A 14,131-nucleotide genomic window follows, 5' to 3' on the forward strand; every position below is an offset into this window, starting at 1 on the left:
GAAATGCAAATTAAACAATAAAAAAAACAAATAACAATTAGAATTGGTCCAAGTTATCGGGGATGGTTATTGCTGACGGACAGGTGTCGCAGTGTGACTGCAGCCAGGCATGTGAGAAAACCCTTGTCTCCATGGCAACGTCTCTGTTGCTTTCACTCACTTGCTGCTTTTCCACTAACGCAGGGGTAGGCAACCCAGAACGTTGAAAGAGCCATTTTGGACCCAAGTAACACAACGCTGTCAAGCGCCATCCATATAAAACTCGCAGGCCGCACTAACATTAAACATTCATATTAAGGTGGGGGACTCAAAATAACGTCACGCGAGCCGCATGTCTGAGACCCTGGCCTAAATATTATTGCAAAAAATATTTTGTGTAACATGAAAAAATCCAGACAATCAGTCACAAATAGTATACATATTATTGCAAAAATAATAATAATGACCTTTATTTCAACCTATATTTTATAAAACACATAGCTACATATTAAACAAATGTTGACCTTAGCCATGAACTTACATTTTTTTAAATACATTGCTTTACGTTAACAACATTTTGACCTTTACCATAAACCTTTTTTTTTTTTTAAATACATAGCTACATATTAACCAAAAACAATTTAACAATGACCAGATGTCATAAAATAGCTCAAATGTTATTGCTCAAATTTGTATTACTTTTCTCTTTTTAAATAACAATGACAAAGAAGAAAATCTACAAAATGAGTCAGAAATAGCCCAAATATTTAGCAAAAATATATGTTTTTCTTTTTTTAATAACATAATAAAAAAAGGCAGAAAAGTCACAGATTGTGTGGATTTTTTCCAAACTCCAGACAATCAGTCACAAATAGTCTAAATATTATTGCAAGAATAATAATATACAATTATTACTATTATTATTATTTTTAATAAAATCCCAAAAAGTCAGAATTAACCAAAATATTATTAAAAAAAATATTGCAATTATTTTTCATTTTTAAGACATTATTTTGGAGGTTCAAATGGGGCAAAAGGGATAATGTTACATGTTGGTGCATTTGTGTCATGCAATTTTCTTTCCACTTGCATTGGGTTCAAGTGGGGCAGTAACCAATCATACCCAACAGTTTAAAGTGTCATGTGTTTGCATCTTCTTCAAAATACACACTGCAGTCTACAGGCCTGGAGTGGAATTGCAGGGTCTAGCATGCCATACATGTCCAACTCAATCCTGGCACTGGACTGCTAAGATTGCAGTTAATGTTGTGGCCAGGGAGTTTGAAACATTAGCTGTTAACAATGGAAGGTTTAAGGTTCGCCCTGCAGAGGTTATGCAGGGCATTAAAGACAATCACCAAAATCATTAATAAAACTAGATTTTTGGGCAGGATTTCTGCGTTTATTTACAGGTAGACACTTAAGACCCTTTCATCTTCACCAGTATCCCCAAGCCACTGAAAACTAAACTGCAAACTTCCCATAATAAGCTGGTGAGACTCCTGCTCAACCTCCCATACAAGACTCACCTAACTCATGCCCATCCATCCATCTTCTTCCGCTTATCCGAAGTCGGGTCACGGGGGCAGCAGCCTAAGCAGAGAAGACCACACTTCCCTCTCCCCAGCCACTTCGTTCATCTCTTCCCAATCTGTCCTGGGTCTTCCCCGTGGCCTCCTACCGGTTGGATTTGCCCTAAACACCTCCCTCGGGAGGCGTTCGTGTGGCATCCTTAGCAGATGCCCGAACCACCTCATCTGGCTCCTTTCGATGTGGAGGAGCAGCGGCTCCCCCCGGATGGCAGAGCTTCTCACCCGGTCTCATTTCGGCCGCTTGTACCCGTGATCTTGTCCTTTCGGTCATAACCCGAAGCTCATGACCATAGGTGAGGATGGGAATATTGATCGTTGAAGTTGAGAGCTTTGCCTTCCGGCTCAGCTCCTTCTTCACCACAATGGATCGATACAGCGTCCGTCTTCCCTCATTCGTGAACAAGACACCGAGGTACTTGAACTCCTCCACTTGGGGCAGGGTATCCTCTCCAGTCTGTAGATGGCACTTCACCCTTTTCCGGGTGAGAACCATGGACTCAACCCCACTTTACCAAATTAGGATGGATTAGAGTTGAGGAAAGAGTACACCTAATTGCAATGTGCTGGTATTCAAAATAGTCAGAGAAGCTGTCCCCTAGCACCTGTCAAACTATTTGACCAGAGTAAGTGATGCTCACGAGAGGGAGTTCCTCAGACCTCGTCCCACCCACAAATTCAAGACTCTCATGGCAAAAAATGCATTCTATTATTTTGCCACCACATAGTGGAATGCACTACCAACGGACCTTAAAATTTGAACTTCCCTACTACATTTTTAAAACTGCCAAAAAATTAAGGTTCATCTCAACCTTTAACTAATTTGAACCAAAATTGATCCCCAGCAACTCTTCGAAGAATCAAAAAGGTTTACATGTGGTTATAGTGTATATATATTTTCTTATCCTGTTTTGCACACTCTTGGAGTCAACATGTGCATAGTCCTGTACAGTGTATATACCCCCCCTCCATTTTTTGTATATATTGTTTTTCAAATCACATGACATGCACACTGTGTATATGTACATAAATTACCCATTTTTTAACATAACTTTTTATATACATGTTACAGGTTATATTTATTTTATTATTGAATGTATCAATAGTGGCAGCATAGTGGAAGAGGCATCAGCCTCACAATACAAAAATCCTGGGTTCGATCCGGCGCTCGGGATCTTTCTGTGCGGGGTTTGCAAAATCCAGTTTCAAATAATAATAATAATAATAATTAAAAAAATATCAATGGCATATCAAATAAAATTTTAATAAAAATGTTATGCCTTTTTTTCTATTTGCAATCTTCTGAGGTAAATATCACATTTTTTCCACAGGCTAATAATAAATTTAAAAATAAAATAACAATAATGAATGAACCAAACATTCAAGCTTTGAAGTAGCAAGAGAAAATTCATGAATATAACGTTAATTATTGGTCAGTTCGCTGGAAGTGTCCCGAAGGAGTTAATGCTGCAAGGGGTTCTGGGTATTTTTTCTGTTGTGTTACGGTTTACCCGAAATGTGTTTGTCATTCTTGTTTGGTGTGGGTTCACAGTGTGGCGCATATTTGTAACAGTGCTGAAGTTGTTTATACGGTCACCCTCAGTGTGACCTGTATGGTTGTTGACCAAGTATGCATTGCATTCACTTGCGCGTGTGCGTGTGTGTGTGTGTGTAAAAGCCACAAATATTATGTGACACGCTGTTAGTATGGAGGAAAAGCGGACGTGACGACAGGTTGTAGAAAACGCTAAAGGCAGTGCCTTAAATGCATTCCCCCAATATTGTTGTCCAGGTGGAAATTGGTAGAAATTCGGGAGAATGGTTGCCCCGGGAGATTTTCGGGAGGGGCACTGAACTTCGGGAGTCTACCGGGAGAATTAGGAGGGTTGGCAAGTATGAGTATTAGCGGTGAATGCGGTGTTACAGCGGCACCGACGCTGTATAACCCTGGCGGGCCAGCTCTAATGCTAAATTGATATTGCCTCAAGGGCCAAATTAAATTACACGGCGGGCCAGAGTTTGACACCCAGGCCCAAGTGTGTGAATGTGAGTGTGAATGTCGTCTGTCTATCTGTGTTGGCCCTGTGATGAAGTGGCGACTTGTCCAGGGTGTACCCCATCTACCGCCCGAATGCAGTTGAGATAGGCTCCAGCGACCCCCCCGCATCCCCAAAAGGGACAAGCGGTTGAAAATGGATGGATGGATGTATGAAATGTGATGAATATTTTATGGACCACAATGGAACAAACCATTTGGCTTTTTGTGCCATCCATTTGCCTTTTTAAAGCATTACATGGATTCAATTCTTTAAGATGTCAATGATATTCTCAATCAACCAATCAATCAAAGGGCAGCATCAAACTTTTATGTCTGCAGTAGCAGCGGAATACCGTGAAACAATATCTGTTATCGACTATTCATTTAGTGCACTAATGACGAGCAGGCTGCTGATATTCAGCCCTTTTTTCTTCTCGGTCTCTCGTGGCAGCTGGCTGGTCATGAAGCTCCCTCTGCGCTTGTCAGATTAGAAGCGGCCCAGACCCTCAAACGCCAGCCACTATTTTTAGCCTAATAAGAATTCTTCTAAAGGCAGAACATTGTGTTCAGTCTACGCCGGCATTCTTGTTGGTGGAGAAAGTGAGCAAAATTCCGAATTCCTCTCCGAGTCGTCGTTGAAACATTTATAGGACTCTACTGTATCCTGATCTAACTGTACGACTGTAAGGGGTAAATATTTCACACATCAACATGACAAGGCTTTTCCCCGCGTGTCGCCACTCTATTGCTAACATACGGCTTCTCGCGTATACGCCACACTCCCGCACGCTGAGGACAGCTGTCATATGTAGTCCCACAGAACACATCTTCAAGCATGCAATATTGATGCTATAACGCAGCAACGTGTGCAAGGGGGAGTGATGTTGCAAACCACTGTTGTTTTCTGGCTGTGCAGTACAGTGAAGGGTGTTGTTTTTTTCTTAGGGACCGCAAAAGACGCTGCTCCCTTTCCAACTCTGTGATTTTGTGGGCATGTCATGTGGCTTAAGGACAGGAATATATATTCATCCATTTTGAATTTATTTTAGAAAATCAGTTTTGTTACAGCGGCGATGCGAACAAGCGCTGAGGACCATTATTTTGAAAATGTAAAATCTATACCTATAGTACTATTCGCCAATAAATAAATGAATGGACAGTGCTATCCACCGAACCCTAGTACTACAGTAAAAAAAAAAAAAAAAAAAAATTATATATATTTAATTTTTTGTATTATAGATAGTACCCTGTATTTTTGTGATTTTTTTTTTTAAATACGCAAAGGGAATTTATACATTTTTCACAATACATAAAGTATCCATACATACATACATACATATATATACATACATACATATATATGTATACACACATACACATATATATATATATATATATATATATATATATATATATATATATATATATATATATATATATATATATATATATATATATATATATATATATATACATACATACATACATACATACATACATACATACATACATACATATGTATACACACATACACATATAAATATATACATACACATATACGCGCAGATATATATATGTATATATATACAAGTATGTATATATATATATACATATATTTACATATATATACAGCACACATACTGTATATAGATATATATTTCTATGTATATGTAAAAGTATACATACATATAAAAGTACTTTTATTTTTTTTTACAATTACATAGGGAATCTATATATTTTTACAAAGATAGAAAAGTTAAAGTACCACTTACAGTCACACACACTAGGTGTGGGGAAATTACCCCCTGCATTTGACCCATCCCCATGTTCCACCCCCTGGGAGGTGAGGGGATGCAGTGAGCAGCAGCAGGGACCGCGCTCGGGAAGGATAATTTAAGCCCAAATTCCAACACTTGAACTTGAGTGCCAAGCATAGGTATTATAGTCTTCGGTATGACTCGGCCTGGGTTTTGAACTCACGACCTACCGATTTCAGGGCGGACACTCTAACCACAAGGCCGCTGTGTTTTAAAATAGACACATGCATTACCTAATAAAAAATTAAATAAATAATTGTACATATTTATAAATAAATAAAATGTATAAAGTAACATGATTTTTAAAGGCCTACTGAAATTTGATTTTCTTATTTAAACGGGGATAGCAGGTCCATTCTATGTGTCATACTTGATCATTTCGTGATATTGCCATATTTTTGCTGAAAGGATTTAGTAGAGAACATCAACGATAAAGTTCGCAACTGGTGAAAAGCCAAGGGGACGATGTCACACGTGTGAGGGCTCTTCACATGTTCACATTGTTTTTAATGGGAGCCTCCAACAAAAAGTGCTATTCGGACCGAGAAAACAATTTCCCCATTAATTTGAGCGAGGATGAAAGATTTGTGTTTGAGGATATTGATAGTGACAGACTAGGAAAAACAAAAAATATATATATATAAAAAAAAAAAAACGGGATTACAATCGCGTTGAATTGAGACAGATTCATGTTTTTAGAGACATTTACAAGGATAATTCTGGGAAATCCCTTATCTTTCTATTGTGTTGCTAGAGTTTTAGTGAGTTTAACAGTACCTGATAGTCGGAAGTGTACGTCCACGGCCGGGTGTTGACACGCAGTGTCTCTGGGAAGTCGACGGCAGCTGTACGGGAGGCGCAAGGTCAGCTGATATCCGGTAATTGGCGACTTTTTAACCACAATTTTCTCACTGAATCCTGCTGGTTGACAAGTGGTCGGGTTTCATGTCCGCTGTGATCCATTGGAAAGTTTCAACTCCGTGAATTTTAAACAAGGAATCACCGTGTGTTTGTGTGGCTAAAGCAGAGGTCACCAACCTTTTTAAACCAAGAGCTACTTCTTGGGTACTGATTATTGCGAAGGGCTACCAGTTTGATACACACTTAAATAAATTGCCAGCAATAGCCAATTTGCTCAATTCACCTTTAATGAATAAATCTATATATATGAAAAAAATGGGTATTTCTGTCTGTGATTCCGTCCTACAATTTTTTTTTCCTTTTACAGAAGGTTTTTTGTAGAGTATAAAAGATGAAACAAAACACTAAACCGAACGGTTTAAAAGAGGAGCAAACACACAAAAAATGAAAATTAAATTTTGAAACATAGTTTATCTTCAATTTCGACTCTTTAAAATTCAGAATTCAACTGAAAAAAATGAAGAGAAAAACTAGCTAATTCGAATCTTTTTGAAAAAATAAAAAAAAGAATTTATGGAACATCATTAGTAATTTTTCCTGAATAAGAATAATTTTATAATTTTGATGACATGTTTTAAATAGGTTAATATCCAATCTGTACTTTGTTAGAATATATAACAAATTGGACCAAGCTATGTTTCTAACAATGACAAATCATTATTTCTTCTAGATTTTCCAGAACAAAAATTTTAAAATAAATCCAAAAGACTTTGAAATAAGATTGAAATTTGATTCTACAGATTTTCTAGATTTGCCGGAAATTTTTTTTTAAAATTTAATCATAATAAGTTTGAAGAAATATTTCACAAATATTCTTCCTCGAAAAAACAGAAGCTAAAATGAAGAATTAAATTAAAATGTATTTATTATTCTTTACAATAAAAAAATACATTTACTTGAACATTGATTTACATTTTCAGGAAAAAAGAGGAAGGAATTTAAAAGGTAAAAAGGTATATGTGTTTAAAAATCCTAAAATAATTTTTAAGTTTGTATTTTTTCTCTAAAATCGTCTTTCTGAAAGTTATAAGAAGAAAAGTGAAAAAAATAAATGTATTTATTTAAACAAGTGAAGACCAAGTCTTTACATGTTTTTCCTGGATTTTCAAATAGTATTTGAGTTTTGTCTCTCTTAGAATTAAAAATGTCGAGCAAAGCAAGACCAGCTTGCAAGAAAATAAATATAATTTTAAAAAAATAGAGGGATCTCACTGGTAAGTGCTGCTATTTGAGCTATTTTTAGAACAGGCCAGCGGGCTACTCATCTGGTCCTTACAGGCTACTTGGTGCCCGCGGGCAGCGCGTTGGTGACTCGTGGGCTAAAGGCTAAAGCTTCCCAACTCCATCTTGCTACTTTGACTTCTCCAATATTAATTGAACAAATTGCAAAAGATTCAGCAACACAGCTCTCCAAGGTACTGTGTAATTATGCCGTTAAAGCAGACAACATTTAGCTGTGTGTGTGCGTAGCGTTCATACTTCCTAAAAACCCGTGACGTCTTGCGTACGCATCATCATTACACAACGTTTTCAAGACGAAACTCCCGGGAAATTTAAAATTGCAATTTAGTAAACTAAAAAGTCCGTATTTGCATGTGTTGCAATGTTAATATTTCATCATTGATATATAAACTATCAGACTGCGTGGGGGGTAGTAGTGGGTTTCAGTAGGCCTTTAAATAACTATAATTATTTTGTTTATTTCTTTGAAAGTGAACAACGATTCATCAAAAACTGCATCTATTATGGTTGTAGTTTACACTCTATAATGTAATCAATAGTTCCATATTCAAACATCACAACCCATCATAGCAATCCCAGGATACAACACAATTATGCTCTTTAGTGGCTGTTAACAGTGTCGGGGCATCTGTTACATATTAGTGTACCTAATATTATGGGCTCATTTGTTCTGGTTTGAGGGAAGTCCTGTCTTTGATAAGTTGTGTGAGCAGCAGTGAGCGGGGTTGCCATGGCGACGCAGCAGCAAAGAAGGCTAAGGGGAGTCGGGCAGTGATGTCTGCAGGCCACAGGACATCAACGTGTGGTGTGGGAATGGTATTGGTGCCACTGGATGGTTACATCCCTTACAGAAGCACACGTGTCGCCCCTTCAAAAAAAAAAAAAAACATTCATGGAGCTTTTCTTCATATGCAGATGAGCTGTATTTAACTGTGGCGCTGCTTAGTTCCTAATGTATGAAAGGCAAGAGGAAATGCATCCAAAGATGTGCATTCAAATGAAATATTCAAGGTCTCTAATGAAATATTCTGTCAGTTTCTATGGGCAACACTGCGAGCTCTGGAGGAGGGGAGGTGGGGGCAGGGGTTGTGCGGGAGGTGGGGCTTTAATGAGTCGCATCATCCAGCACACTAAAATGTTTAGTGGGTTTTCTTTACTGGACATTTTCATAGCAAGACTTTAGCAAGAGGCCACATTTCTGCCTTGACAATATGCAAACAACTTTTTGGAGTAATACACATGCTAAAACAATTATCACACTGTACAGAAATACACTATAAAAACAAATACATTGTGTATTTAGTAAACATTTTTTAAATGTTATGACGTTATATGCTTCTACCAGGGGTCATTACATTTGTCAAGGCACATCATTTTGTATCAGCAGACACTGTAGGGATCAGTATAACTGTAACAAATTTCCATCCATCCATCCATTTACTACAGTTTGTGCCTTTCTGGGGTCGCGTGGGGTGCTGGAGCACAAAAAACCCAACCCCCTAACCCTAAACCTAATTTAAAACCCTAATCCGAGTTTGGTGAAACCTCAGTAATTCTAAACCAAATTCGAAACCTTAGTTTTAAACCGTAATCCATATTTGAAACCCTAGTTTCGAACTCCAATTAGTGGCCCTAATCCTAATTTGAAACCTTAGTTTCAAACCCTAACCTTAGTTTGAAACCCTATGGATGAAACTCAAATCTAATATTACCCTAATTTTAATTTGAAACTCTAGTTTGTAACCCAAACCCGAGTTTGACACCACAGTAAGTAACTAACACTAATTTGAAACCCTTGTTTGAAACCCCAGTAAGTAACCCTAACACTAATTTGAAACCCTAGTTTGAAACCCCAGTAAGTAACTCAAGCTAGAGTTTGAAATCCTATCTTGTAAACCAAACCCAAATTTGAAACCTCAGTAATTCGAACTCGAATTGGAAACCTTAGTTTGAAACCCTAGTCTAGTATGAAACACAAATCTAAGATTACCCTAATTTTAATTTGAAACTCTAGTTTGTAACCCAAACCCGAGTTTGACACCCCAGTAAGTAACTAACACTAATTTGAAACCCGGGTTTAAAAACCCAGTAAATAACCCTAACACTAATTTGAAACCCTAGTTTGAAACCCTAGTAAATAACTCGAGCCCGAGTTTGAAATCCTATCTTGTAACCCAAATCCAAATTTGAAACCTCAGTAATTCGAACTCGAATTGGAAACCTTAGTTTGAAACCCTAAACTTAGTTTGAAACCCTAGTCTTAGTCTAGTATGAAACTTCATTTTTAATTTAAAACCCTAATATAAATTTGAAACCCTAGTTTGGAAACCCAGTTAGTGGCCCTAATCCTAATTTGAAACCTGAGTTTTAAACCCTATCTTTAGTTTGAAACCCTAATTTCATATGAAACTCAACTCTAAGATTAATACCCTAATTTGAGTTTGAAACTCTAGTCTGTAACCCAAACCCAAGTTTGAAACCCCACTAAGTAACCCTAACACTAATTTGAAACTCCAGTAAGTAACCCTAATTTGAAACCGCAGTAACCCGAGCAGAGTTTAAAATCCTATATTGTAACCCAAACCCAAGTTTGAAAGCTTAGTATTGAATGATTAAAACTTGTATTAGTAAATTGCACAGTACAGTACATATTCCGTACAATTGACCACTAAATGGTAACACCCAAATAAGATTTTCAACTTGTTTGAGTCGGGGTCCACGTTAATCAATTCATGGTAATTCTAACTCAAATTGGAAACCTTAGTTTTAAACCCTGACCTTAGTGTGAAACCCTTGTCTTAGTCGAGTATGAAACTCCAGTCTAATTACAAACCCTAATCTCAGTATGAAACCCCAGTTTGGAACCCTAGTTAGTGACCCTAATCATAATTTGAAACCTTAGTTTGTAACCTAACCTTAGTTTGAAGCCGTTGTCTAGTATGAAACTCAACTCTAAGATTATTGCCCTTTTTTGAATCCCTAGTTTGTGACCCAAACCCTAGTTTGAAATCCCAATAAGAAACCCTAAAACTAATTATAAACAATAGTTTTGAACCATAACCTTAGTTTTAAACTTTAGTACAGTATGAAACTCAAATCTAAGATTACCGTAATTTTAATTTGAAACTCTTAAATTTTTAACCCAAACCAGAGTTTGACACCCCGCTAAGTAACCCTAACACCAATTTGAAACCCGAGTGTGAAACCCCAGTAAGTAACCCTAACACTAATTTGACACCCTAGTTTGAAACCTCAGTCAGTAACTCGAGCCCGAGTTTGAAATCCTATCTTGTAACCCAAACCCTAATTTGAAACCTCAGTAATTCTAACTCGAATTGGAAACCTTAGTTTTAAACCCTAACCTTAGTTTGAAACCCTAGTCCTTGTCTTGTATGAAAGTCCATTTCTAATTTAAAACCCTAATGTAAGTTTGAAACCCTAGTTTGGAACCCCAGTTAGTAGCCCTAATCCTAATTTGAAACCTGAGTTTTTTAAACCCCATCTTTAGTTTGAAACCCTAATCTCATATGAAACTGAACTGTAATATTAATACCCTAATTTGAATTTGAAACCCTAGTTTGTAACCCAAACCCGAGTTTGAAACCCCACTAAGTAACCCTAACACTAATTTGAAACCCCAGTAAGAAACCCAAATTTGAAACCCCAGGAAGTAACCCGAGCTGAGTTTAAAATCCTATATTGTAACCCAAACCCAAGTTTGAAAGCTTAGTAATTCTAACTCAAATTGGAAACCTTAATTTTAAACCCTGACCTTAGTGTGAAACCCTTGTCTTAGTCTAGTATGAAACTCCAGTCTAATTAAAAACCTGAATCTCTGTTTGAAACCCTAGTTAGAGACCTTAATCCTAATTTGAAACCTTAGTTTGAAACCGTAGTCTAGTATGAAACTCAACTCTTTAGTTGAAACCCTAGTTTGAAATCCCTAAAACTAACTTGAAACCATAGTTTTAAACCCTAATCTGAGTTTGAGTTGGTGGGCGGGGTGTATATTGTAGCGTTTCGGAAGAGTTAGTGCTGCAAGGATTCTGGGTAATTGCTCTGTTGTGTTTATGTTGTGTTACGGTGCGGATTTTCTCCGCAAATGTGTTTGTCTTTCATGTTTGGTGTTGGTTCACAGTGTGGCGCATATTTGTAACAGTGTTAAAGTTGTTCATACGGCCACCCTCAGTGTGACCTGTAAGGCTGTTGATCAAGCATGCCTTGCATCCACTTATGTGTGTGTAAAAGCCCTATATATTGTGTGACTGTGCTGGCACGCTGTTTGTATGGAGGAATAGCAAATGTGAAGACAGGCTGTAGAGGACGCTAAAGGCATTGCCTTTAAGGCACGCCCCCCATGATGTTGTCCAGGTGGAAATCGGGGAAAATTCAGGAGAATGGTTGTCCTGGGATCTCCCGGGAAAATCCGAAGGGTTGGCAATTATGAGCATAACTGCCATAAAACTTCGAAAGGCCGCACACCTTAAATGATAATGATGCTTATGTGCTGAACCAGGGTTTGCATACCAGTCAAAGTGAATGCTCGTATTTTAATTGTTTCATGGTTAAATAATATTTCAGTTCGGTTTATGTGATTATTTTACAATCTTTGCACGACAGTGCCATCTGGTGGAGCAGCACAACACTTTTGCCCCTTAACGCCAATAGCGCCATCACAAATGATAATCACGTTGCACGCAGATTGTGTTTCATTGCTGGCAAAACTTTTTTCACTGCGCCACTGAGAGCTGTGACGTGGTACACAATCAACTTCTGAAAGAAATGTGCTAATTAAAGTGCTTATTTTTCTCATTTTCATATCCAAATGAGTTGAATGGAAACTCACAGGACATTATAATTATGCCAAGCAGGGAGTAGCTGGAGTGTTAAATTACTTCATAATGCTGTAGCTCAACCACTAAAAAAAACAGGAGGCTTTCTAAAAAGGTTTTGAAATGTAATCACGAGGGTACAAAGTGAGAGAATAACAGCGGCCTTGATTGTATCCTGGAGGTAAAACTGCACAGAGTGGGAGAACAATTGTGGACTCTAGGGAGGCTCTTATCAATGCTGCCTACCAAACAGTTCCTATTGGGCATTCCTAACAATTCAGGGTGGTGAGTATGAAGCAACTTTTTATTATGCAAAACAAACAACTCTTAAAAGGTTCCCTTGCATTAAACAAGAAAATGGTTCAATGCAATGAAGACTTTTTTGTTCCCATCTGTATCCACAAAATACGCTTGAAGAAACGCATGTGAAAGTTTAAAGGGGAACATTATCACAATTTCAAAAGGGTTGAAAACAATAAAAATCAGTTCCCAAGGGCATGTTGTATTTTTTGAAGTTTTTTTCAAAATTTTACCGTTCTCCGAATATCCCTAAAAAAAGCTTTAAAGTGCTTGATTTTCGCTATTTGCGATGCCACTATTCATTTCCCTGTGACGTCATACAGTGCTGCCAATGTAAACAAACAATGGCGAATAGCACAGCAAGATATAGCGACATTAGCTCGGATTCAGACTCGGATTTCAGCGGTTTAAGCGATTCAACAGATTACGCATGTATTGAAACGGATGGTTGGAGTATGAAAGTATTGAAGAAGAAACTGAAGCTATTGAGCGAATAGCTATTGACGCTATTCATAGCCATAGCATGGCCGAATAGCTGCGTTAGCATCGCCGGTAAAATGTGCGGACCAAACGATCAGGACTTTCGCATCTTGGCGACACTGGAGCAACTTAAATCCGTCGATCGGTAAGTGTTTTTTTCGCATTAAATGTGGGTGGAAGGAAACTTAATATAGTTGCAAAGGCATCTGCAGGTTATCCATACATCTCTGTGCCATGTCTGCTTTAGCACCGCCGGTAAATAGCATGTTAGCATCGATTAGCGTAGCATGATAGCATCAATTAGCTGGCAGTCAACATCAACAAAACTCATTTTTGTGATTTCTGTGACTTTATCGTTACAAATGCATCTGCAGGTTATCCATACATCTCCGTGCCATGTCTGCTTTAGCACTGCCGGTAAATAGCATGTTAGCGTCGATTAGCGTAGCATGTTAGCATCGATTAGCTGACAGTCACGCCGCGACCAAATATGTCTGATTCAATGGGGGTCTGGCAACAGACACTTTCGCATCTTCGGGCCAGTGGTGCAGCTTGAATCCCTCCCTGTTAGTGTTGTTACACCCTCCGACAACACACCGACGAGGCATGATGTCTCCAAGGTTCCAAAAAATAGTGGAAAAAACAGAAAATAACAGAGCTGAGACCCAATGTTTACAATGGGTTGAAAATGAAAATGGCGGCTGTATTACCTCGGCGACGTCACATTCTGACGTCATCCCCTCCAGAGCGATAAACGGAAAGGCGTTTAATTCGCCAAAATCCACCCATTCAGAGTTCGGAAATCGGTTAAAAAAATATATGGACTTTTTTCTGCACCATAAAGGTATATTTTTGACGCTTACATAGGTCTGGTGATAATGTTCCCCTTTAAAGAAATTACTTGGCTCTGCTTATGAAAGTCACCGCAAAAAA

This window comes from Nerophis ophidion, linkage group LG02, assembly GCF_033978795.1.
Source record: "Nerophis ophidion isolate RoL-2023_Sa linkage group LG02, RoL_Noph_v1.0, whole genome shotgun sequence".
In the NCBI taxonomy this organism is placed as follows: Eukaryota; Metazoa; Chordata; class Actinopteri; order Syngnathiformes; family Syngnathidae; genus Nerophis; species Nerophis ophidion.